At 34.4% G+C, this 27,264-nt stretch overlaps 1 protein-coding gene across 1 annotated transcript in view; it reads right to left on the bottom strand.

Moving 5' to 3' along the window:
* The window catches only part of SEMA3A (sema domain, immunoglobulin domain (Ig), short basic domain, secreted, (semaphorin) 3A), a 521,740-nt gene extending 494,894 nt beyond the window's left edge, over positions 1–26,846 (bottom strand). Inside the window, exons 1-2 of the mRNA XM_011927683.1 lie at positions 26,758–26,846; positions 23,411–23,497 (exon numbers count right to left, since the gene is read on the bottom strand). The gene's annotated coding sequence lies outside the window, so the exon portion shown is untranslated. The remainder of the gene's footprint in view (positions 1–23,410; positions 23,498–26,757) is intronic.
* Between the last annotated feature and the right edge of the window lie 418 nt (positions 26,847–27,264).

The raw sequence follows: 27,264 nt of genomic DNA, 5'->3' as shown, positions 1-27,264 counted from the left end.
TTTTTATATTTATTCATATGTGTTCTCCTGTATGCTATTACCACATAAACACAGAAAACTTCCATTTTGTATTTCTAATGTAGTCTTGCTTTCTAAATGTGGATGATTATTTCTAACTGCAAATGTTTATCTGAAACTCTTAAAAAGATCCCAAACTCAACATACAACAAATAAAATACTTGATTTCTCTTTATTTAATTTTTATTACATAAGCCAGAGATCCAGAAAAGTCATTCTATACTTTTCATTTGCTTTATTTCAAGGTACATCCTTGGGCCCTATATTCTACCTTCTAAATATTTACCAAATCTACTCTACTCATTTTGACTACTTACTGCCTTCATGATAAGCATCAGTATTTCTTTGGAGGGTATTATATAGCTTCCTGAAGAGCTTCTTGCCTCTAATTTCCTCCTCTTCCCCAATATATTTATCCCAACTTTATCTCAAAACTGTCTTCTATATGAAGCTGATCACTTTTATTTCCTTATAATGGCTTCACAATTTATCCAGGACACACTTCACAGTTTGACATAGCTGACATCTCAGGTATTCATCACTCACTCCATGCTAATCACATTTTTGTTGTTTTAATGCGAATCCAGTATTTGCAACAAGTTAGTCTGTGACATAATCAAAATGCAACTTAGTTTTTGTCTCCAACTACTTTTCTTTTTTGTTGTTGTTGGGTTTTTTGTTTGTTTGTTTTTGTTTGAGACAGAGTTTTGTTCTTGTCTCCCAGGCTGGAGTTCAGTTGCAGATCTTGGCTCACTGCAACCTCCGCCTCCCTGGTTCAAGTGATTCTCCTGCCTCAGGCTCCTGAGTAGCTGTGATTACAGGCGCCCACCACCACACCTGGCTAATTTTTGTATTTTTAGTAGAGACGGGGTTTCGCCATGTTGACCAGGCTGGTCTCGAACTCCTGACCTCGGGTGATCCACCTGCCTCAGCCTCCCAAGGTGTTGGGATTACAGATGTGAGCCACCGTACCAGGCCTCCAACTACTTTTCAAAAACATTTTTAAATGAAGATTATGTTTCCCTATCCATGGAAGCAAATTCTAGCAGGCCTATTAACTCTCTGCTCTTTCTTAAGTAAGAGATAGCTCTATGATCTCTGAAATCTGAAAACACAGCCTCAATTTTGTATTAGAATGTAAGTCTCCATCCAAGATGAACCTGACTTACTGTCAAATCTTCTCCCATATGACTGCACAGGCCAACCTCAGGCTGGAAGATTAGATGGTACCCTGGACCTGGAAGAAGCTAGGAGTTGATTGTTTCTACTGGGGTGAGTTTGTGAGTAAGTTGCCAGCTGGGACCTTCTCCTACCTGTAGTTTCCCTTTGTGAGCTTGAGGTGATAGATGGAGCACCACTTTATCCCTCACTTTAATAGGAGTAGATGCCTACAGGTTGGTAACTACTCTTTTCAAAGAAAGTTCTTCATAAACTCTCCTCCTCAGTCTTCTCTCTCAGCCCATAAATAGTTTCAAACTGGATTATTGGTGTTCAGAAATTTCCCTCATACATCTGCATGTGATGATTCAGTTTGTCAATTTTAAATTTAACTTTTTCAGGATTTTGGTATTTAGTTGAAGTTTCAATATCAGTATGCATGATCTGATTTACTCTTTAGCACAACCCCATAAGAGAAACAAATCTAATCATCTTTATGCACTTGTGGAAACTGAGGGTAAGATGAATTAAATATATTTTCCTAAGTTGTAGACCTCATCAATGACTAAAGTAGAAATCAATTCCAGGGCCGGGCACAGTGACTCATGCCTGTAATCCCAGCACTTTGGAAGGCCAAGGCAGGGTGGATCACGAGGTCAGGAGATCGAGACCATCCTGACGAACATGGTGAAACCCCATCTCTACTAAACATACAAAAAATTAGCTGGATATGTTGGTGCACACCTGTAGTCCCAGCTACTCGGGAGGCTGAGGCAGGAGAATTGCTTGAACCTGGGAGGCGGAGATTGCAGGGAGCTGAGAGCATGCCACTGAACTCCAGCCTGGGTGACCCAGTGAGACTCTGGCTTAAAAAAAAAAAAAAAAATCAATTCCAGGCACCGGACTCTGAGTCCATAACCCTAAATACTGGACTATGACTTCCTATCCAATTTCTTTTATGATCTTGCCTCTGTCTGCTTTTAAAGCTATGTTCCTGTTTTCAATGCATCCCAACATCATTGACTTTCTAAGAACTCTTTCCATTTACCAAACTTTCCTCACCTCCTGCCTTCACACAGACCATTTTCTCTACCGGAAACAGCCTTCCTTTTTTTATTTTATTTTTTTTTTTTATATAAAATACCTAATGAATTCTTGTCCAAGACAGCTACTTTCTTAACCTCACCAAAAGACTTAAAGCATTTCCTTCAACATGTATGTGTATAACATGATTATAGTATTTTCATATTTTCTAATACTCTATTTACATTTCTGTCTTGCCTGCTATAACTTTGGGCTCAAGGCAGAGACTGTTTTTATTTATCAAGCCCTACCAAGAAAAATTTCTGTTGAATGAGTAAGTGATAGACTGTATGTAGGCTCCCACTAATGAGATTAAATGCTGCTAAAAATTCTAGAGAGTAAATCCTTGGAAATAATTTAGTCCAACAAACTCATTGAAGAGTCTGGAAAATTTAAAACCAGGGAGAAAAAGTTACTTGTTGGTAGAACCCAATACTGTATTTTTAAATTGGAGCACTCTCTTCCCCCACATTTTGGGATATTTTGAATTTCTTATTTGTGCAAAGTTTTCATTGTGCAAAATCATGTGGTACAATGCCAGCATGCAGAGCCCTTTTTCCTATCTTCCTAAGACCTAGCAGATGTGACCAGGCTGTGCCAGTACCACCTGGGACTCATTCCTAAGTGGTAAGACGGTCTTATTTATGTAAAGGTTATAACTACAATCCATAGCAGGTGCCTAGTTTACTGCATTTAAGGTTATTACAAAAGCACTTTGCGAGGTTCTTAGATGCCATAAAGTTTTGATCTTTTTTTAATACTTCTGTCACACTAGTCGCACCAACAACGTTAACTTGGACTGCTCCTTCTCCTTGTTGTTATCAACTATTAAAGTCAATGGTTTTTGTTATCTATAACTTTTACCATGAGTCCTCTTTAGAGCTAATGTATAAATTCTGAATGAGTAAACTAAGGAATTCATGTTAATATTAGTCAAGAAGAATGAATTAAAAACAGGTGTGAGACAAAGAGATTTCTTACCTTCATGTTCAGTATAAATTTGTACTAAACAATCTGATTCCCAAGTTTTTCTAATAAAGATTTATAAGTATTAGATTTATATCAAGAATAGTTTTCATTTTCTTTTTTTTAGAAAAATGATTCTCTTTAGTAAAATGCTCTTATTTCGTAACAGCTAGGTCAATCTTAGTGTTAAATTTTAGTTTTCAAGTTTTGCTTGTGGTTATATAGGTAACCACATATAGTAAAAGCATAGGTGATTTTCTCTTTTTTATTTTATTTCAGGAAAAGTAAATAAAATGGTGGAAATGTAAAGAAAATTTTTTATCTGCTGAGGATAGAAAATTGATTATTTCATTTATAAAATAAGAACAGGCTGAACTGAAAAGCATGCCACATGTGTTTTAAAAGTACTGTCCACGTCTTATGTTTTGATATTTTTGAATGATAAACTGTCTATTTCTTTCTGGAAAAGAGAATGTGTGATTATGCATATGAATAGCTAAATGATGTAATATTACTTCCTGTCTTTGGGAGACCTTCGCTCTTGTTAGTACCGCTATCCCATTCAACTGTAACTCTGTATAAGCTTTCAAGAATGTTTTTAGTCATGGACCTTCACCTTCCAGTGATTTCATCCAGATATAGTTTCCATAACTTTTACTGGTTTAAACAGAAGAAAAGAGCAGACCATCTGAACGAAGTAAAATGTCACCATTAAATTGGTTTTTGTAGCTTAAGGTATAGTGTAATGATATTTTTCTAGCAGCTGCTTTCACTTGGATTTAAAGTTTAGAGAAAGCTTTGCATCTGATACAAAATAATAAAGTGCAGGTTGAGTTACTTCCTTCTTTTGTGTTCCAAAACATAAGGAATAGTTTTGTGCTTTTTCCATGGTGACTTACGATCATTAAGATTTTTGTGTTAACCTAAATCATTGTCTACGTGTGCTTAATGAAGTATATGCAAAAAATGCTTTTGAAGAAAGTAAAATCATCTTTCTAATGAATATAAGAATTACATGGATCAATTTATATTATTTCTCACCTACAATTTACTCCCCTTTACAAAATGGTTTAATTGTTAATGTAAAATGAGATGTCTTGGTGATAAATCTATTGTAATTGCCAAGAGGTAAGGAGTTCTTACATACAGTGAGAGTAATGAATTTTAGTTCCAAATCATGTTGATAGTTTGTCCTATTCATGAAGAATACAAATGTTAGAAAAGTGTAAACGTTTAACATAATATAAAATAATGTTTACGTGGTATTAGTTTTTTTAGTAGTTAATGAAATAAAATGGATAAAATGAAACAAAAACATTAAATATTCTAAACAAAAATTAATTTGGAAATGCTTTTATCAGTTCTATCATTAGTACAGGGAATATGTACTTGCCAATTACTAAATTTATTAGTAGACAATCTAACAAAGAATGAAAAGGAGAGAAAACTTGTTAGGAGGTTTCTTAAGTGCCTGGGATTCTACTATATTTATAATTTTAAAGAATTCACAAATGCTCTTTTGTTTCCATTATCAGAAGTTGCAATGTCAGAATTAAATAAGAAGAAGTGTTTTCCTTCAAAACAATATTCTTAACAAACTTCATTTTTATTTCTATTAATTTGGTCAAATTTATCTTCGTAATCAAAAATATATTTTATTCTAGATTTGAACTAAGCTGTGTGATGAAGCATTTCTGGAGACATATATGATCCTGTGAACAGAAGAAGACAGTAACAGTCGTAAAACATTGCTAAAACAAACAAATTGATAAAACAAACTCTGGAAGATGAGAAGATGGGAGAGCACAGACTGTGCCTTTGTGGATGGGCCTTATCTTCGCCGTGCCCTAATGGTTTAACTTAAAGCATCATGAATGTAAGACTATGACTGTCAGTTGATGCTAAAAACGTAAGGCTCATATGCAGATCATGGCTAATAGTTACTAACTTGTGGTACATAGCAAGGTTTATACACACAAATCCCAGAACTCCTCTCCAATTATCTTTTTTTTTTTTAACACTTATCTTTTAGCAATAATCCTTAGCATTAGCTCTAGAAGAATACTCTAAAAGAATAAAAGCAGGCCCAGCTCAACCCGTCCCCATTCACACATTAGGCTGCCTAAGATTTTAATTCTTTCTCTTTATAGACTGTACTTGACATCTTTTTAAAATAATTGGATTTCACATGTAAAGTTATTTGGGTCAGAGGGAAAAATAGATTATGATTATCTACTGGCTTGCAACCGGTAAAGATGGGAACACTGATAGTGGACAGAAAAAAAAGAGAGATGGGCCTAATTTAATAGGCTTTCCAAATGACAAATACACTGAAATAGGAAATTAGGATGTTTTAATTATGTATTCCAGCAAAAACTTTGAGGTTTATAACCAGCAATACACAAATAGACTGCTTTTTGAAGCCTATTAAACACAGACTAAGTCATTTCCCCCCATCTTCTGTAATGTTTCTTTTCTGTCCTGGATCATAAGTATTAACGCTTATGAGTAGCCTTGCAGGTGAACTAATATAAACTATGTTGTTGATTCCCACACCCCCAACAGTTTTTCTGGTTAGCGATCAGAGTGGCTGCTTGACTCACTATCATTTTAAAAGGCTGACAATTTTTCGGATTCATTATATTTATATTTCACTTATTAAATAGATATATAAAGCTTTAAAAGGACATAAGGACATCCCTGAAGGAGACACATTCAAGTATCTTTTTTCAGTGCAAGATTTTTAATGAAATGTTGGAAATGTTGCTTAATGCAATACATCTTGTCTTTCTATGGCATAAATAAACACGTCTATGCGGGAAGAATCAAAAGACCTTGAAATTTACAGTGATGTTAAGAAAGCAAACCTTAGATTTGTGAGACAATAATACCAGGTTTTTCGAGGATAAAAATAGAAATTGTGTTAGCAACCTATCCCAATGGCTTTATATCCTCATGAGAGAAACAGAGAATGAAAGCGTTATGAAATCTAGACCTGGAATTGCTAGAGTGCAACAAAATCCCCAATTCCCCCAACCAAAAAGAAACAGTCTAAACCATCCATATTTCTATGCATATTTTTCCTGGTTTCTAGGGAAACATACTTTTATACATAAGGCTGGCTGGGGAAATCTTTTTTTAGATCCCTTATTCCAATACAAATTTGCTGCTTCTAATTGTAAAAAGCACATTAGGATTAGTGGATCTTCAAATCATCTGACTTTCAGGTTTTTGTTTTTTTTTTTCTTTTGGTATCTTAGGTTAATGCTCATGATTATTATTAATTGAATTGACCTGACACTGATCATTAACCACATTTAATAATACAGTTTTAAGAGACTAACTCAATAAATAAATAGTATATATCTCTAAGGATTAGTTAACCTAAAATGAGTGTCCAGTCTATAATAAATGCTAATATATATGGCTATAATAGAAAAGAAGGCATGCATGAGTATATGTGATTACATGTTCATATAAGTAAAAGAGAAAAATGATAATATTGCTCATGAACTGAGGAAAAGTTAGGTTGGAGTCAAGAGATACAATGACAAACATGAGTTATATTTTCCCACTCCACTACTCGAACACATGCTTCAGAAACATGCAGAAATTTTGAGGAGGACTTTGGTCTTTCATGGGATGTGGGTTGGGACAAGGAGAAGCTGAGGTAAAGAAGTAGATCTTAAATTGCAAGGAGAGCTTAACTAACATCTTCCTTATTAGACACATAGGCTAAAACGTATTAGTGCTTTGTATTGTTTTATGTGTATTGTATTTGTATGATGAAGCTCCCAATGCTTGTTCCATCTTTCAATCTGTATTTTGTGTGTCTTTCTTTCTGTTTTTCAGCTAAAACATATCACCACATTTCTATCAGATACAGTGTTAAATGTTTGTCAAATTTCAACATACCTTTAAATATTTTAGAACTAAATAAAATTTTCTGTTAAAAGTAAACTTATATGCCACACAGGATCATATAAGAGGAACTCAATCGGAAAACAATATCCTGCTCTTAAACTGTTAGCATTACATAATTTACCGCATTATTTCAGAAGAACATAATCCCACTAAACCAAAGCTATCGATAGAATCATATCAGTAGCTTATGATAGGGAAAAATAAGCTTCACACAAAAGGAAACATTGACATTTAAGAAGTAGTATTTACCTCCCAAAGTGGCAGATGATATAATTAACAACAGTTTTTAATACTGCTATTAGTTTAGAGAGATAGTCATGTGACAGCATTAGTGGCAGTAAAAATGGTACTATATATTTGGTGTTATAAAACTCAATTCTGGAATTAGGTCTAGGTGTAAATTACAGCTCTGCCACTAGATCTAGATAAGAAACTCTACAATGTACTTAATCTCTTTGGAATACCATGTATAAAATTTGCTTCAGAGAAGTATTGTTTGGGCCTAATGGGAAAAAAGAAATTGTGTGTGTGTGTGTGTATGTGTGTGTGAAACCTACATACTTCTTAAGTGTTAGTTTCCTTTCTTATTTTCTCTGAAGGTTTTATTATAAATTTTTGTGTTTAGTCACTTTTTTATTCTCTATAACTTTACAATGAATAAAATTATTCACAGGAACAAAGAATTGGGAAATATTAAAATGCCATCTATAGATAAATATTATGTACTCCATAGTTTTGTATTATTATTATTATTATTATTATTATTATTAGTGATTGACTCTCACTCTGTTGCCCAGTCTGGAGTGCAGTTGTGCACTCTTGGCTCATTGCAACCTCTGCCTCCCCGGTTCAAGTGATTCTCTTGCCTCCTGAGTAGCTGGAATTACAGGTGTGCACCACCACACCTGGCTAATTTTTGTATTTTTAGTAGAGACAAGGTTTCACCATATTAGCCAGACTGGACTCCGACTCCTGACCTCTAGTTATCCACCCTCCTCGGCCTCCCAAAGTGCTGGGATTACAGGCATGAGCCACCACTCCTGCCCTAAATATTTTAATTTATATGGAACAGTTAAATATAAATATCTGATTAATCAGACTGCACAGAAACTAACAAAAACATTTTAAATAATGACTAGGAGCCTCAAAATTGTAGAAATAATACTAAACATTGGTTGTAAGAGTAAAATTTTAAATTAAGAAAATTAAAAAAGACAAATATTAACAACACTGTGTTTTTCCATACCTTTATTGTTCTATTTTCCATGCCTTTATTGAGCAAAAGACCAGATCCCTGAGCCGCACGTAAGTCAGGATCTTGTTGGAGATCTGAATCAGTTCCAAACCCTCCATGGCTGTGTGTTTTCCATTACTGCAACAATGGCTTTCGGTCTCACCTACTAAGAGGTGGGAGAATCCTAACTCTTTCAATTTTCTTATCTCTCAGCCTTGGAAATAAATTTCTTTCTGATTTATCTGATTATAACATCAAATTACAAAATGATATGATTAGAGAAAATAAAAGAGCTAGACCTGAACTTTGCTGGAGAAGTCTATTATTTTAAATGAAAAAATGAATAAAAAGATGCAAACTGTATTTCAAAAACAGCACTACATAGAAACTTCACCTAGGACAAGCCTTTTTGGGTAGTGAAGACAAACTTTGAAATAAGTGAATGTGAGTCTTGTTCCTAAGACAGGTTGTTTCCCAGATAAGAAAAGGACTATATGCTCCCCTATACAGATTGTGTAGTTCCCTCCTTTGATCATATGTTGAAGACTGCTCCTTTTTTTTTTTTTTCCTCTCCCAGAGTAACATTTGAAATCACTTTGAAATACTTATGACTACTCCTCCTTGTAGCAGTTTTTACACTTGACACTGTATCCTCTGGGTAGGCGTAATGAGGAAGATGACACTTTTTCCCCATTGAAAGTGTAAGAGCTGGTGGGTCCAGAGCCCAAAGAAGAGAGCTGAGTTATTACTATTTGGCATTTATATAGAGTGTTTCCTCTGCAGACCGTGAGACACATCATAAGCGGTTAATTAATAGGCAGTATTCTTCAATACATCCCTAGAGATGGGAACTGCTGATGATGATCCTGACACCCTTGCTTCTACCCTGAGAAAAAGATAAGCCCCATCCACAGTAAAAATGGAGATAAAATACAAAGGACCAGTAGGAATAAATGTTTATATCCAGTCAGAAGAATTGTCTCTCTATTTTAGGGGATCACAGAGCTTTGGAGAAATGTTAGAGGTTTAAAAAAAAAGTGAAGAGAAACTATAAAGAGAGAAAACTATTTAAAGTCCTAAGAAAACAGAAGGAAATAGGATGAAGAAAAAACCAGTGAAACATCTGTGACATCATTCTTCTTACCTAAGGCCTCAGATGGGCTAGAGGCGCCAGAGTTCTTGCTCCCCCTTCTCCCCCCACCCCCAAGAGTGCCGGGTCCCAGGGGTGCAGGGGCTGGGAAAGGGGGGAGTGGTCCAGCCCCTCTTATACTCCCTGGTGAATGTGTGTGTGTGTGTGTGTGTGTGTGTGTGTGTGTTTTAAACCATACATGTTCAACCTGAAATTTCCTAGCAATAATGGATTGTTAGAGAGAGTCTGTTTTTGTAGTTGGTTTGTTTTTTCTGCCTGCTTATATGTTTGTTTGTTCATTCTGTGTCAGGGTGTCTGTGAATGTGATGAGTGCTTGCGCTGTTCCTTCTCATTGCTTTTGGAGTGGTGGTGGTTTGTTGGGTTGCTGTTTTAAGGTTAAAAAATTCATGTGAAACAGATAGAATTGCCTTAAATTTTTAGCAGTTGAGAAAATCTCAAGTGAGGAAAGCAGCCATACAGATGTTAGAGCAGACTTTATTGGGGTAGGTTTTACAAGCTCACCTAAATCTTTTACATAAAAATATGATCACAAAATGAATTTCAAGGGCTGACTTTTAAAAAGAAAATTCACATAACAAGCAACCTGGTGGTTTAGTTGGAAAGTCAGAGGTACACCTATTTGCTTTACTTTTTTTCCAATATAGCGTTAGTAACTAGTGCTGAGCAAAAAAATTGTTAACTTACAGATGATGAGTAGAGGAATACGGGTTTACTTACAGAACTCCAGATTACCTGTGGCACTTGTTTCTGCTTTCATCCCTAGACACTTGGATCAAAGCAAACTATTCCCTATAGAATAGTCTCAACTGTTGGAATTCTCCCTAAAATGTTTCAGCATAATTCTTTTGGACTGGTTTTGTTGTCACAGTAGACTTAATCTGTGGTTTTCACATGAATCTAGATTAAGACACATCTTAGTAAAACATACAAATAAAGCCAGTTTTGCAGGAAAGATACAATATGCATGATGGTAGTTTCCAATTTCCATAAAAGTTTTATATTTCCTTAGAACTTAGAGATAAGGTAAAGAAAGTTAAGAATTTTTTTTCAATATGTCTTAGTTGTCTAAATGTAGAGCCAAACAACAATGTAGACTCTGGAAAGTAATGCAGTAGAGTAGTAAAATTTGAAGTTAGTTTCATTAAATTAGACTGACAGTGATTAATTGAAACAACATTCAACAAATAGCATGAATGCCTACAACATTGTAGGCATTCAAGTGCCTGAAAAAATATAAAATTCTATCATTTATAAATACTGAATATATTGTGTTGCTATTAACTAGAAAAATAAGATATTAAAATGTTTTATTCCTTAGATGCAATAATTAAAATGGATACATTAACTAAAAAATGATAAAGTAGAAAAAAATAGTTAGAAAACGAAACACAAATTATTTATTCCAGATTCTTTACATTGTAGCTGAAAATCTAATGCAAGAAACAAACTTGCTCAATATCAATACTTTGCTCTTCATCGTGCTGACATTAAGTTGGCTATTTCTTGTAACTTAGAGACATAGTTACCATTATTAATAATTCTTAGCTATGTTCTGAAGGAAAAAATAATAAGATAACATTTTGATCAGTTTTCCAGTATTTAATTAACCTCTTTTACAACACTTAACACTTGTGCTAAAGGAAAGAGACTTATCTTACTTCTAGTTGTTCCTCTGTAAAGTGAAAAGCAGTATGGTAGAGTATACGCCATGTGTTCGGAAAAAAAAAAAAAAAAGATTTCAAAAACACATCCTTCATGTGTTTACATAACCATTTCAACAATTAAAAGGACAAAATAGGCAGGGTGCTGCAGCTCACGCTTGTAATCCCAACACTTTGGGGGGCCAAGGTGGGCGGAACACAAGGTCAGGAGTTTGAGACCAGCCTGGCCAATATGGTGAAACTCCGTCTCTACCAAAAATAGAAAAAAATTAGTTAGGCATGGTGGAGGGTGCCTGTAGTCCCAGCTACTCAGGAGGTTGAGGCAGGAGAATCGCTTGAACCTGGGAGGCAGAAGTTGCAGTGAGCCGAGGTCACAGTACTGCACTCCAGCCTGGGCTACAGAGCAAGATTCTGTCTCAAAGAAAAGAAAAAAAAAAAACTTAAAATATTATTTGCATAAAATGGTTCCTCAAGCAATGTTGTTTAAATAAATAAAATGCGTATTTTGGAGGAGACATTCTGTAAAGATAGAAATTTACTCCCACTTATTTGCTCAGATTCTCAGCTAAATTTGCTTGTTTTTTCATCATCTTGTATGAAAAGAAAGTCTATGTATAGTGATATAACTAAGATATATTTCCGTATCTATAGAGGTGTTGGGGTGTGGGATCTACAAAATAAAGAATGAAACAGTGAATTAATATCCTCTTAGCATATGTCTATCTCCGAGAGCATCCTCTCGGTCATGAATGACTGCATGGTGAAAATGTCCAGTGAGTGAAATAAACATACGACCTGTAATTTGCATGAAAGTTATTGATTTATTGATTTTCAAAACACGTGGTCAATGTTGGCATTTGATTTGCCTTTGTGGAGCTCATTCTGCCTGGACTTTGTTTTGCCAAGTCACCCTCGTTATCACCTTTCTCCTATGTTAGGTAACTGTAAAATTCCAAATGAACAGCTAAGCAGCCTGGTGTTGAGGTAACGTCTTTTAGAGTTGAAGTCATCGTGTTACACTGGTTTGTTATTCCAGTGAGATTTCACATTTGTTACAATATACTTTGAAATTTAGTGGTAAGAGGGACCCTCCCCTGCCCTCAGTTGCTCACACCTTCTAGTGTCAGTTCCCTGCGGGACTTGGAACAAAACTGAGCACTCTGGTAAAGCTAAAAATAATCAGTTCATTAGTATCAAGTTGCTTTCCTGAATATAGCAAGGTGTTCTTTCTACCTCCCCATCCCCAGCCATCCTCCCACACTCTACCTGACCTCACCCTAAGATGTATTATGTTCAGAATACAATGGGAACTTCCCTGACTTACTGTTTTCACCCCAAGGATTAGTCATAAAACATAACTGCATATAAAATTACGCACAAAACTTTTTGCAATTTTGTAATGTTATTTTACTAAATTCATACTTTGTAAATGTAGATCTTGGTGAAAATAAAACCATGATATAAAAAATATAATAAATTGGAATATGCTGTCATGAAATTTTGTTTCTTTCCAATAATGTATAATTATTATTTTATGTGGTCTTTGTGAAACACTCAAAAGAGAAAATATAGATTTTATAGACTACAAAGGATTATTTTAGAAGGTAATATTTCAATATAATTACTTAGATTTATGGGACAATAATATTAAAAAGACAAATCTAAAATGTTATGCTTAAAGAAAGGAATTTCATTTATTCTTTTTCTCAGTTATAATTTGACATTAGTTAGAAAATATCAGTCTCTATTCTTAAAATTATTAGCTACTTCCACATGCCTGGAATTAACAATAATTAAAACTTTTTAGCAATAGCTATAGAAAATATTACTTTTTAAAATAAATTTTCTAAGTTAAATAGAAATGATATGATATGCTTGTGATTATCAACCTTATATAAAATCATACTTATAAAAGCATCTTCTAGTCTTTCTCTTGTCAAATATATACTAATGTGCTCCTCAAAATAATTTTCCAATTTCTTATCTTTCTTTGGACATCTGGAAAATACATTAGTAACTATAAAAAAAAATAGGTCAAGTGTTCTTTTTCAAAATATAATTTTTACAGCTATCCACAGAACAATAAAAACATTCTACTAAGATTATTTTTCATGGTAAAAAAAAATGCATCGAGTAGGGTCTGCTTTGGGGGATTGTAAGGGGAGAAACCTGGGGTGCTTTAAGGTTAATGGACAGTGATTAAGGTTAATGGCTAAGTGCTTAAGGTTAAGTGCTATATTTACATAGCTGTCAATTCCTTAAAAAAAAAGTCTTTATGTCTATCAATCAGTTCTAGCTAATAGCCAATTAAACAGCAAATGGGGGATAGAGACGTAGGTAAAGACCCTTTAACCTGCATTTATAGGGTGGAATGGTCAACTTTCAATCAAGAAGTACTTATTGAACACCTATTTTGTCATGGCTGTGTTGCACACAAAAATGTAGGCATCATGGCCCCTGTGTTAAAAATGCTTAGTATCTAGCAGGGAATAGAACTAGGTATAGAAATACATCAGTATGGGCAGCTATCAAATAAACGATGCAGATGAGACATGCTATAGAATTCAGAGGAGGTAAAGATACTATGTAGCTCAAGATTTCAGAAAATCAGGAAGGATATTTAAAATAAACCTTAAAATTAATGTTTGTCAAAGAGCTATATTTTATTCTTCAAAAAAAATACAATCCCAAATAATGTGAACATATGTCAATGACATGATGTGCCATACATGCTGCTCTGCATTAAGATGGCTTCAACAATTTAACAACAATACTAATAAATAAGAAGCTCAATAGTTAGGAATATACTACATATGTTCCTCTTTTTCGCACACAAAATCTCAAGATCAATTTAAAGCAGCAGCAACAACAAAACAATACAGATAGCCAAAGCAAAGCTAGGTTAGTGCATTAACTGTGAATCCAATGCAAACTTTTTTAAGCGAGGCAAATCAGAAAAGTTTAGGATAATATAAGGTCTAAAGTATCCAGCAGTTGTTTAAGGCAAACTGCATCACGAACCCTTAAATGACAACAACATGATTAATTAGATAAAGAAGTTTACTAAAACAAGATTAATGTTCATTTCTACAAAAAACACTGAGAACAGTGCTTCATAGATGGAATGGCCTCACTTTCACTCAGTTACCAACATTCAGGCAGGGCTCTGGGGTTTTTGTTTGCCTGTTTGTTTTTTATTTTAACTTCTTTCACTCTCCCTGAATTTCCAACTGCAAGACTGGATTTTGAGGGCAGAAGGAAGGTATACTAGAAATGGAGAATGCGAAGGTAAGGGACTGAAGACAAACACCTGGAATGAAGCAGAAGGTGAAAAATAGTAACACAAAAACATTAAAAGTAAATTTTAAAACTGCTCGTAGGGAATCTTTCCATTCAGTAATTTTCTTCCATTAGCTAATTTCAAAATGTTAGAGCCTGAGCATAAAACAGACAGAGATAAATGAGTACCAGAGATTCACAGCAAATTTTAATACATCCTGATCTCCTGACAGCCAGAATGCTGTCCAGGTAGCAGTGCCCAGGGTCAGTGTCGGCCTGGGCAGAAGATTAGAGCTCTAAGGCAAGATTGAAGGGCCCCTCAGCTCCTTGGACTGAAATTCATCTCTTTTTGAGTTTTTCTGAAACTGAATAATTACCTGTTTTTGAATTTGAAGTGTCCTCTTTTTTAAAATATAATTATCCCCAAAGTGTTAGAACTTTATCAATTCAAGGATGTCCTATCAAACTGTATTTTTCAAAATACTGTGTCTATGTTTAATTATCTTTGTTCCCATAATGTAGCAGTGAATATTAAATAGGATGAGTGTTTTGACTTAGGAATTAGTGGGAAAGAGCGTAGAAATACCGAAAAAAGTAATAATAAAGACTTTAATAACATGGAGCTTTATGAATTGGAAACACTGATGTTGGTAGAAGTTCAGTATTGGGAAAAATCTAAAGTCAGTAAGAAGCCTATGGCATAAGGGTGACTGTTTTGAAAGAGAGGTAGAGAAGTTACCCTGATTTTGGAAAAGTGTGAAGAGAGACAGAGTGTCAAAAATAAAGCTCATGACATTTGAAATTTGCTAAGAAGCAATCCTGTTATTTGTATTTTCTAGCTCCAAAGGCTTCTAAGTAAAGAAAGATACAACTTAATGGTGGGGTTGATCAATGAAAAGATACAAGGGCAAATTGAAATCTTCAGGGATCCATTGGTCTTTCAAATATTTACTACCCTCACCTTTTTCGTGCGTCTCATTATTAATGGCTTCTGCTGCACAGGGTCGACCAAACCTAATTAAAAATTAACATTATTTCAAAGCTCTTTTGGGGTAACTCTGAAATGTTCTCCTAAAGGAAATAAATCCAAAAATGCTTTAAGTATATTATTCATCTAAATTGAAAGAGCCAGCTATAACTGATGTTGAAATCCAATATCTGTTAAATAAGAAATGCAGTGTTTAATAGAAAAAAGATCTAGCATAAACTTTGTGTATCTCTGATATTTCCTCAAAATTTATGTCTTTGATTTCAAAAGGGATATGAAATAATTGCAATACTTTTTTTATTTAAGTAATGCTAAATATGGTTTCCTACGTTTTTTCTTATTACACATAATTCAAGACAAATTAAGTTCACTCTTTTCAGCTAATTACATTGCACTATCTCCATTTTATTACACTGTCTATAGCTTGACAGAATAAAATGTTACCTTTAATAGAAAAAACGCAAATTATTATCTAAAGTAGAAGAAATGAATTTTAATTATTTAATTCATGATAAGCACTGAAAAGAAGACAGCAAAGTTAACTAAAATAATCAATGCCCTCATTTTTCAATATTCAAGTAATGAGGACATTTAATTACTCAAGAGTAGTTTATTAATTTAGTCATGATTGACTGTAAGTCATTAAAAGGCATCATAAAAGTTAGATTGTTTTAAATTAGTACATATCTTTTTAAGAGTAATATATCTTCTATCTAGAGTTTATTTTTTAAAGCTTGTTTTATGTCTTAATGTTGATTGATGTTAACTTATCATACATGAAATTATATATATAAGCATTTGAAAAATTAGGCATAAAATCAAATTCATCTATTTCAAACTTCTCATTTTACAAGTGAAAATATTGAAGTAGTGTTATTAATTTTTTAATGTAAGAAGTGTGTAAGTGCTATTAATGTTACTTGTCCAAGCTCATGTTTATTTTGACTTTACTACAGTAGAATCTCTAAACTTTTGATTAATTCTCTATTTATCATGAAACAATGTACATATAAATGCATATGTATTTTATAATTATTGTATATCTAATATCTATTCCTAAACAGTAAATTAGTAGACTCAATTTTATTCAACATATATTTAGTGTTCATTAATGAAATATGATTCTTTTGAATTTTTAGTGGTGTTTTTAAAATCTAATAAATAGCATTAGCAGTAACATAGTAAAAGCACCTAAAATGTTCTGAGACTGTTCAACCCAGGGCCCTTCCTAAAAAAACAGTTGGAGTCAGTCTTTAAACACTGATGATCATAGCTGGAGGAGTTTACAAGGTGTTGTTTGTCCATTACACTGCTTCCCTATAGAACAGCCCGAGTACCTGCCACATTCACGTTTTTCCCTTAAGACATGCCTACCTCATGTGTGGCCTATATATGGCATTACTGTTGTGGCCACAACTGCTGTTAGATGGCTGGCTCTTGTTATAGCCTCTTCCCACTGTTAAAGGTGGTGCTGCATAACTAGTATCCTGAGTTTTGGTAGAAAATCTATGCTTTTCTTACATGAAACCTTATTTATTTCAAAAAGTTACATGATAGACTCAAAACTCTAGTTTTTTTTTTTTTTTTTTTTGAGTGTAGTCTCAAACTTTCTTAGTCTATTCTCATCTGAAAGACACAAAATACCCTTGGAATGTTTAATTAACAAATCTAAATCTCTTTCAGCCCTTTGAAATGTTTACTTGTAGGTGTAGTTTTTAAAGTTTACAGAAGAGGCAGACATACATAAAATGTGTTGGAAGCAAATCAAAACTATAAATAAAGAGAGCCCTATGTGCAATAACTATAACCATAAACTAAAGCACAGGATTGCATTTGTAGACATAATGGGAATAGGCCATGCTAGTCCTTAAAATTAATTTTCTCAAACTCCATGTTAACTACCCGTGGATAAAGAGCTAACAATAAAATTTTCACTTCATGATAATTTGACCTTTTGTTAACTATCTAGTTCCATTCCCCTTGAAAATGATAAAAATTAGAATGTCAACCACATTGCTAGGAAAATAGGCCTACAGGAAAAATGACCCTTAACTGCTACAACGAATCAGGACTAAGACAATTGTAAATACCTGACAGTAACCCTAACATTGGGTATCCCTGAATATGGTGATGATTTTTACTGGGCAGGCCCCTTGCAGGAATCCTAGAAGCTGTGTCTCTCTTGTTATAAAAGGTATCAGTTTTTTATAGAGAAGGAGGTTTTCAATCAGGGAATTTCCCTCACTTGCCTCATTTTGACCTTGCCTGCTAGCACCTGAGTTGTTGGACTACTTAAGGACTGCCTGCATTGTTGCCCCAATGGTGCTTTGCTGGTGGTCCATAGTTCATTCTTATTCTATCTTTTGAGTAGGGTAGCATCAGATGTAGCCAATGGTAGTCTTATGAGTAGGTGTTAATGAAAGTTTTCAAAGACTTTGAGTGGGGAATATACAACTTATATCATACTAATTAAAAAAAAAAAAATCTGGGCCAGGCATAATAGCTCATGCCTGTAATCCCAGCACTTCAAGAGGCTAAGGTGGGCAGATCACCTGAGGTCAGGAGTTCGAGACCAGCCTGGCTAACACAGTGAAACCTCATTTCTACTAAAAATACAAATAATCACCGAGATGTGGTCGTGGGCACCTGTAATCCCAGCTACTCAGGAGGCTGAGGCAGGAGAATGGCTTGAACCCGGGAGGCAGAGGTTGCAGTGAGCTGAGATTGTGCCACTGCACTCCAGCCTGGGCAACAAGAGCAAAACTCTGTTTTAAATAAATAAATAAATAAATAAATAAGAAAAAGAAAGAAAATCTGGGTTTTGTCACAGTCAAAAAGGAAAGTTCACCATTTCCAAAATGGACTGCTTAAAAAAAACAAAACAAAACAAAACAAAACATCAAAAAACAGTGCTGGTAATAATACAGTACTAAAAATATTATAATCTACCTAGAAGACCATTGTGTAAGGCTGTGGGTAGCTTTAGCACAGTTTAAAGTTACACATTAAATAATAAAAAAGAAGTGTTCCTATAGCAGCAGAGAATAGCAAGTGGTTAACCTAAATGTTCAAGACATTAAAAGTCTGAATAAAACAGGAAACAAATATTTTAAATGCACACACTTTTCTTGTTGGTGCATACAAAAATTTGTGATGAGAGCTTTTTAAATTATAGACTATAGTTATTTAAACAAAATAAAAATTCTTCTTTTTAATTTAACAAACCTATCACTGCGGGATATCTAATAGGAATGCTGCCAAGTAGAGGGTTTTACTTATGTACGCATATATTCACTTGTTCACTTTCACACACACACACAGAGCAAGTTTTTATCACATTGTAACACCGAAATTAATAAACATACCTTAACATAGGATGTAAAGATTTTATGTAAAAATATAGCATTTCTGACTGGTGACATCTTCTTTAGCATTATATCCTCATAAAAGTAAGTAGAATACATTCCAAAGAATGGCATTACTACTTTCTTGAATCAAAATATGATGGCAATACTGATGCTCTTAAGACACTTATGACTCATACAAATAAAGTTTGTATGCTCATCCTTCAGGATCATAATGTATTGAAGTAGTACAAGTCTCTAAATTCCAGTCCAGAGGAATGGAACTATAATACAAACAGTTTCTATTGCAACCTCCACTGCATGTGGGCATCTTGGCATGTTTGTACACATTTACTGCTTTTATAATTGGATTAGTGATCTGAATAGATTTCTGTATGCTTAATCTTCTTTAGAAATTCAAGAAAATAGAACACATTGCTCATCTGTAAAATGGAAATGACAAATCTACCTTTATTTATTAATATAAAGATTACATAAGATAATGTAAGTCACATGACGCATGGTAGTTACTGCAGTAATGTTCCTTTTCCAAATTTATTAACATATTTTTAATATTTTAAATAAAATTTAAATGTTTGCACATAAACTAACATTACTCAAATTTTCATGTATAAAGTAAATATTTGGCCACAGTATTGGATGTGATAAAATATACTTTTATCATTATTTAAGAAGTGAAAAAAATCAAAGTTTTTTTGGTACTATTTCATGGGGTAGCTGAGAACAAACGTGAAAATACATGTTAATATTTTATGTATTTTTTTTTTTTTTTTTTTTTTTTTTTAAAAAGGGTCTTACTCTGTCATCCAGGCTGAGTGCAGTGGGGCGATCATGGTTGATTATAGCGTCAACCTCCTGGGGTTAAGTAATTCTCCTGCCTCAGCCTTCTGAGTAGCTGAGACTACAGGCACTCACCACCCCTAATATTTGTATTTGCTTTTTGTAGAGGTGAGATTTCGCCATGTTGCCCAGGCTAGTCATGAACACCTGGGCTCTAGCAATCCTCTTACCTAGGCCTCCAAATGTGCTGACACTGCAAGTGTGATTTACTGCTCCCGCTTTATGTGAATTTCAGACATCCTTACCAGTACTAACAATTTTCTCTTCTTTACCATGCTTCAAGCCAATATTAGCTGTGATTGAACGGGTAAACCGAACTTAATTCAAAGATTCAATATTGTAGGGCTTACTTTCAAGTAATAAAGATTTGGGGCTCCCATTGTTAACTTTGTTTCATTTCTGAAATTGTAGAAAACTGGGATAGAGAAGAAGCTCATTTAGAAATAGTATTAATCAAATATGAGTCTTTCATGAAGTTTACAAATTGGGAAAAGGTTTGATAAGTGTTTTCTTGGCCAGAGAAAGAAATTTTGATTCCTTGGTGAAATGGAAATTAGACTAAGAAATATGTTTAATGATTAAATATCATTACAACATATTTTAATCTAAAAAGGAAAATAGGCATTATGATGTATATGATATAAAACAAATTATAGGCCGGACACAGTGGCTCACGCCTGTAATCCCAGCACTTTGGGAGGCTGAGACAGGCAGATCAAGAGGTCAGAAGATCAAGACCATCCTGACCAACATGGTGAAACCCTGTCTCTATTAAAAATACAAAAATTAGCTGGGCGTGGTGCCGCGTGCCTGTAATCTCAGCTACTAGGGAGGCTGAGGAAGGAGAATCACTTGAACCAGGGAGTTTCAGGTTGCAGTGAGCCGAGATTGCGCTATTGCATTCCAGCCTGGTGACAGAGTGAGATTCTGCATCAAAAAAACAAAAACAAATACAAAAAAACAAATTACATCAAACCATCAAACATTTATTCTTATACCACATCTAAAATCTTTTACAAGTCTACCAAGCATATTACATGAAACATCATATATATGGCTTGTGCATGCTCCTGTGTTCTGCTCTATCTTATAATAACTTCTCAGAATTTCCTATAGTACTTTACAAATGGTTTTGCAAAGTTTATTCACAAGTATTCACACAAATGTTGCATGATGGATATTCTGTACATTTTGAAAACAAGGTAGTGATTGTCACAAAGAAGACCCAAGCCCCAGTATTTTTACTTAATGCTCACTATTCTCCTTCTAGAGAATTTTGGATTTGCAAGTTAGCCAAGTATAATTATAAACACAGAAATATATCACATAGTTAATAGTATTTAATTTATTTCAGGAAAATAAATTTCAGAGTGACCAAAAATATTATTTATTGGAAAAACATGATTATGTAGCATGTAAAATTCAAGCATATTAGTGCATCTCACTAGAAAAAACAAGGTTAAATCTTCAAATTTTTAATAGAAGTACAGATAGAATACTAATGATTCTTCTCTGTCTCTTCCATACAAATTTGAAATGCACAATATTAAGTAATAAAAAAAAAGTGAAGTTACTACTAATTAGATGCCTCCTTGATTTCTTGCTTTAGAGACCTGCAGCTAACTTCTACTGTGAACATATAGCAATGATAATAATAAAAATGTATACCCATGCTTAAAAAATGGGTATTTTAATGGGCCTCAAATGAAAAGAAATATTTAATATTAAGCAGGGCTAGAAATGAAAAACTATTAGATTTTGGCTGCCTGCAAATCCAGACCCAGGTGGCCAGGAGTCTGACTCATGGAGGGAAACTGGGACCAAGACCCTCCCACTGCCCTGCCCCATGCAAAGGGACCCAAACCATGAATTGGGTTGATTGTTGTGACTGCTGGCTGGGACTTCAGGGTGTTTGAAACTGTGGAAGTGAGCAGAGATAGCTAGCACCCAGATCTGGATAGAAGTGTCCACCAGCAATGTCTAGGTCTGCAGTGTTACCAATATTTCCCTGGAACATGAGCCAGAAGCAATTAGATTAAGAATTAATTCCAGACTGGTTCCCTGGTGAAAGGCTTGTAATGTCAAGTAAGAACAGAAAGAGGGAGAGAAACACTTTTCCACTTAAGATGAACCTACAAATAAAAATAAAGTAGTTACTGGATAATTCAAAAAGGATTTATGAGGATAAGATTAACTTCAAGAAATTAATTTGTGGATCTCTTTGACTAATGATAGTGATAGAGGAAGTCTTTGACCACTGTTTTTAAGTAATCATCAATCCTCAAGGTATTTAGAGCTTTCAGATCCTGTCACCACAGATTAATTTTTCCAGGATCTTGAGATTAGTTTTTAAAAACTGTTTTTTTCTCTTTAAAAAAATAAGAATAGTGTATGACTTTATAAATGCTGATCATATTTAGATATCTTTTATGCAAACCAAAGGAAAAATGAAAATTAAAAGAACATTTATTTCTACCTACTCTTTTGTAGAAAATGAGCTGGGGTTGTTCAGGTTTGAAGGAATTTCCCCATGTTCATTCCATTTGCCTTGCATGAGTCTGCTTGTGTTTGTAAAAGTAAACTATGCATTGGTTTAATAATTATAATAATATGGACTGTTAAAAATAAAAAATATCTCTTTAAAATGAATATGCTGTGTTTATATGGGGAAGGATAAGCCCATAATATTGAAAATATAAGATACAAGGATTTTTTTGTCAAAAATATTTTGTTTATTTTTATCTTCACTAAGAATCTCAATCGTAATGATGAATGTCTGTCTTGAGAAGAATGTTTTCCACTAGATAGACATACCACATATGTAGGTTATAGGAAATTATATTTTAAATGAAATATTACAAAGAGGTGTTTTCCAGGCTATGTTTTTTACAAGTCTACCAAGCGTGTATATATATGTGTGTATATATATATACACACACACATATATATACCAACCGTGTGTGTATATATATACACACACACACATACACATGCATACATATATACATACTCCCCACAGGTAAGGAGAAAATTCAATTGGCATTCTATCTTTCAAGAAACAAATATCCAGATAGTCCTATTGAAAAACCGAGGCCTAAAAGTCTTTGAAAGTGGTTGACAGCTCTTGTTTTTTTTTCACTGCCTTGCAGGTGGGAATGTGTTTAGGTGACTCTCATTGAAAGACTATTGCGATTAGAGTGATCTCTGTTTGTCAGTCAGCCAGACATCACTGGGTTGGAAATACCCTGAGGAGACAAACTTCCCAGAGGCCCACTATTAACAGGTGTGGACATATGAAATGAGTGAGAGTTGAAGGGTCAGCTCTTCCTCACATGTCAGAAATATAACTGTAACTCCTTCTTTACCTATAGTAAAACCTCTGAAAACAGTGGGGTTAAGTACTGAGTGACGTAACCTGAAGTGAGATCATACTCACTGATTGACAAGCAACTAGTTATGCTTTATTTGATTGGGCATTCCATCAATTTCATTCTGTACCTTCTTTCTAAATTCAAGTAGTCCAGATAAGATGGTCAGAGATAAAGCCAACTTTTCACTAATAATGAAGTCATCCATTAGAGAGGTAGTAGAGTCCGGTGGTTGCGGTAGCATCTCCCCTCAAGCAAAGTTAATTTGAACCCAAGTTACACTATTCACTACCTATATAAGTTTGTTCTCACACTGCTATGAAGAAATATCCGAGACAGGATAATTTAAAAAAGAAAAGAGATTTAATTGACTCACAGATCCACATGGCTTAGGAGGCCTCAGGAAGCTTATGATCATGGCAGAAAGCACCTTTTCACAGGGTGGCAGGAGACAGAATGAGTGCTGAGCAAAGAAGGAAGCCTCTTATCAAACCATCAGATCTCGTGAGAACTCACTCACTATCAGGAGAGCAGCATGAGGGAAACTGCCCCCATGATTCAATTATCTCCACCTGGTACTGCCCTTGACACGTGGGGATTATTACAATTCATGGTGAGACTTGGGTTGGGACACAGAGCCAAACCATCTGCATGACACTAAGCAAGTCCCTTAACCAATCCATTTTCGCATTCATAAATGGGAATAGGAAAGCTACCTACTTCATTGGACTATAAGAACTAAATAAATCATGGCATGTTTAGGGCAGTTTTGAGGAATTTATTTTGTGAGAGCCCTACTAATGTTATTCATTAGAACTCTGGAAGTAGTTGGCTTCCAATTCAGAGCGAAAAAATGGAATTTTGAATAATAGAGTACTGGGAAGACGTAGCCGTGGCCATTGACAAAATGTGACACATCTGGGAAGCACTGTGCCCATTTTACAGAGGTACTAGATTTTTCTCTTCCTTGAGTGGCTGTTGGAAACTCCTCTTGTGTGATGTTGGCATTCAATATTGAACACCTTTTTTCTACACTTTCAATCTTGATATCTAATATAATTCCTTCACTATAAGTGAACATGAAGTTATTAAGTTCTATATGTGTTGACATGTGGTTAAAAAAGAAAATTTATTACAAAGAGAATATCCCTTAGAATAAGTTGATATATCCCATGTCTTCTGATGATTTTCCTCTAAGCATACAGCAATTTTCATATGTGATAAATATAGTATATATACTTATATTATTTGTATTCTTCAATTACTTATATTGCAATCTTATTTGAAAACATGTATAGATAAATCTACAGGGACACAAAATGAATAATACATGAAAAAATGTTTTAAATATATAAGGACCACTTGATTTATTCATTGCCTTAACTTTATGATATTTATTAACAAATTATAATTCTAGTAAAAAAGAATCATTTAAAAAATATAAGTTGGATATAACCACAATGTTTTTCCGGCAAAAAAAAAACAAAAAACTCTTTAACTAGAAAGACTATAACACCACCACCATTATAAATTTGATCCTTTGAGATTATCACTAGGCTTAAAATTATTCTCTTCATCCTCACTCAGCTATATTCATCAATGATTTTTCTCTATTAGTGAAAAATCACTATCTTCATGAGTTACTTGTGTATATTCACTTGCTAGCACATTTAAGCATAATAAACTTAGGTTAAAAAATCAAACCTTTTTCCCACTCTACCTTTATCCCTACAGAGCCTTTTAAAAGTTCATTAAATTAACTGAAACTTAAGCAAAGGTTATATACTCCATTTGGATAAAGAGTAAAAATTTCATTCTCCAATTATTAGCTCGATTGATTTTTTTTACTTAGTTGTTATTTTTTCTTTACTAAACCAAATATACTGTTGTGCTGCTATCATATGAAAGCAACCACAATGCATTAAAAATGTGCGATATAATACTACTTGATTTTTATTACACTTTGAAAGGCAAATGGAGTAAATCAAGAAAAAACAAATCTAAACGCCGTGCTGAAGTGAGGTCCAGCCTTTGAAACCAGCTTCCTATTAATCACAGAGCTGACCTTTTCATTAAGGGGCACTTGTTGAAGTCATTGACACGGTTACGGCATTCATATGTGTGAACTGTACTCTATGGCATTCATGTGCTGGAGAAGGCATAGTGAAATTAGAATCTCTCCCTGTAGGGGGTAGACATTGACCGCTATTCAATGCCAACGATTGTCGGTTAAAGTATTTCATGAAGAATGACTGTGAAACTCCGTTTACTCCACCATCAGTAATGTCAAATGCAATTCTTAAAGAAATATATTTAACTAGAAACAATTAATTAAACCTCTCATAGCAGCAACTTTATCCAAGCTAAATCATTTCTGAATATACACAAAGGAGTCATCAGGATTCTACCGTCATGGCTTTTAAATCATCATTTTTAATGATGTCCATCTATAATAGTTAGAAAATAAAAACAAAACATTAGCCGATGGGGAATTATGTAAACAGTGCAATACTGTTTTGTCTAATTTTGCCTGTCTATCTACTCCACATATGTGCATTGCCTTTTGAGATGACAACGTCTTCCAGACTAATTTTTCAAATTAATAATGGTTAAATTTTAAAAAATCAACTCAAAGGACTATTAATAGATAAGAAGTGCCGACAGTTTTTGTTGCATTTTCTTTAATCTGATCAGCTTTGTGCAATGTTTGATGGATTAATTTAGAAATAATAACTGGAATCTTTGGTACGGCATATGTTTATTTCTTACATGAAGCATCATACATTTGAGCAGCAAACACATTCTTTTACATTGGCTGACATTCCACCTGAAAGTCCACCACAGTTAGCCTGTTAACACAATTCAGAATATATGGTATGGTAGTAAAAAGATTCCCCATAGCCAAGTAAAAATCAGAGTAGGGGGCTCAAGGAACAAGGCTGTACGTAGATCAAATCTGAACTTCAAGTTCAAACATAGTTTAATGGTGAATCCGAAGTTGTAAATGCAAAGTAAACGCAAAGTGAAGACTGCTTTAAACCAAGCATGAAAGACTAAAAAGTCAAAGTTGAGATTTCATACATCTGGTTTTAATATACTTTCTTATGTTATTAGACAAATGACCTTTTGTTTTGTTTTGTTTGTTTTAAAAATTCACTCCCATTGTCATTGCTGCTACAACCCAATATTCTTTTAAAGGAGTTTTTAGTGTCACTTTTCTAGTAAGAGATCAAGCTATAGAACAGATGTGTTAAGTAAAAATTATAAGCAAATTCTTCACATCAAGGTATGAGGAGTAATGTAGCAGTATAGTTATGCATAAAAGTGAAATCCATTTTCAAGAAGGGTATGTGCTTCTTAAAGATTTTTTTGTGTGCTCTCGAAACTGACAAAACACTTGCCACCATCATTTTTGACAGTAATAAAGGACATTTCACCCAGAAGTAGCAGTTAATATGCCAAAATATAGGATTGAATTAACAGTATTATTAGCACCACATTTCATTTCCGAGACCTTCTGAATGAGGAGTCACTTCAGGAGTATTTAAGTATTAATGACACTGCCAGGGCATTGTGCAAAATGAAACTGGAGAAAATTCATGGGGTTATGAACATAAGCTTTGTCTTAGTTCACTTTTGCACAGCCTTTAGAGGATTCCCTGCGAGTAAACACCCTTAATTAATTCCCAAGTAAAAGAAAGAAAGATAATTTTTTCCACTTACTGCATTCGTTGTCCTTTGTCCATGCGTTGAAGTCAAAGGGCTGTTCTGTTCTTACCTAGCTCCAGGTTGCCCTCCGGATTAGGCATAAACGTGAGTGGCAAGAAGCGTGTTCACTTTGTAACAGTACCAGGAGCAACCCATCGCACTGATGCTAGAGAGCCCGACAGGACACAGTGCTAAACTTCAGCGTGAGAGCACAGCATCTATTAGCCCTGAGGCTCTACCATTTCACCTACACCTGGGCGGATCTATCAAGCTTCATCTCTATTAGAGCTATTTGACTCTGTGGTTTAAGAGGGAGGAGGAAAAAAAAAAAGAGGCTTGCCGTTGTCACACTTGTTTCCTATTAAAGAGCCTTACGGTGGATTGAGTAATTGTGTACGAAGGTAGTCTGGCTGGCAGATGTGTGCAGCCCCAGTGGAGCACTAGATTCAAGGCAGATGGGTTGTACCAGGGCGCAAACAACATTGAGAGAGAGAGAGGCGTGATTAAAACAGCAGGCCTCTG

Source organism: Colobus angolensis, unplaced genomic scaffold, assembly GCF_000951035.1.
Source record: "Colobus angolensis palliatus isolate OR3802 unplaced genomic scaffold, Cang.pa_1.0 Scaffold74, whole genome shotgun sequence".
NCBI lineage: Eukaryota > Metazoa > Chordata > Mammalia > Primates > Cercopithecidae > Colobus > Colobus angolensis.
Note: the sequence above shows the minus strand (reverse complement) of the source record. Positions and strands in the feature narration are given on the sequence as shown.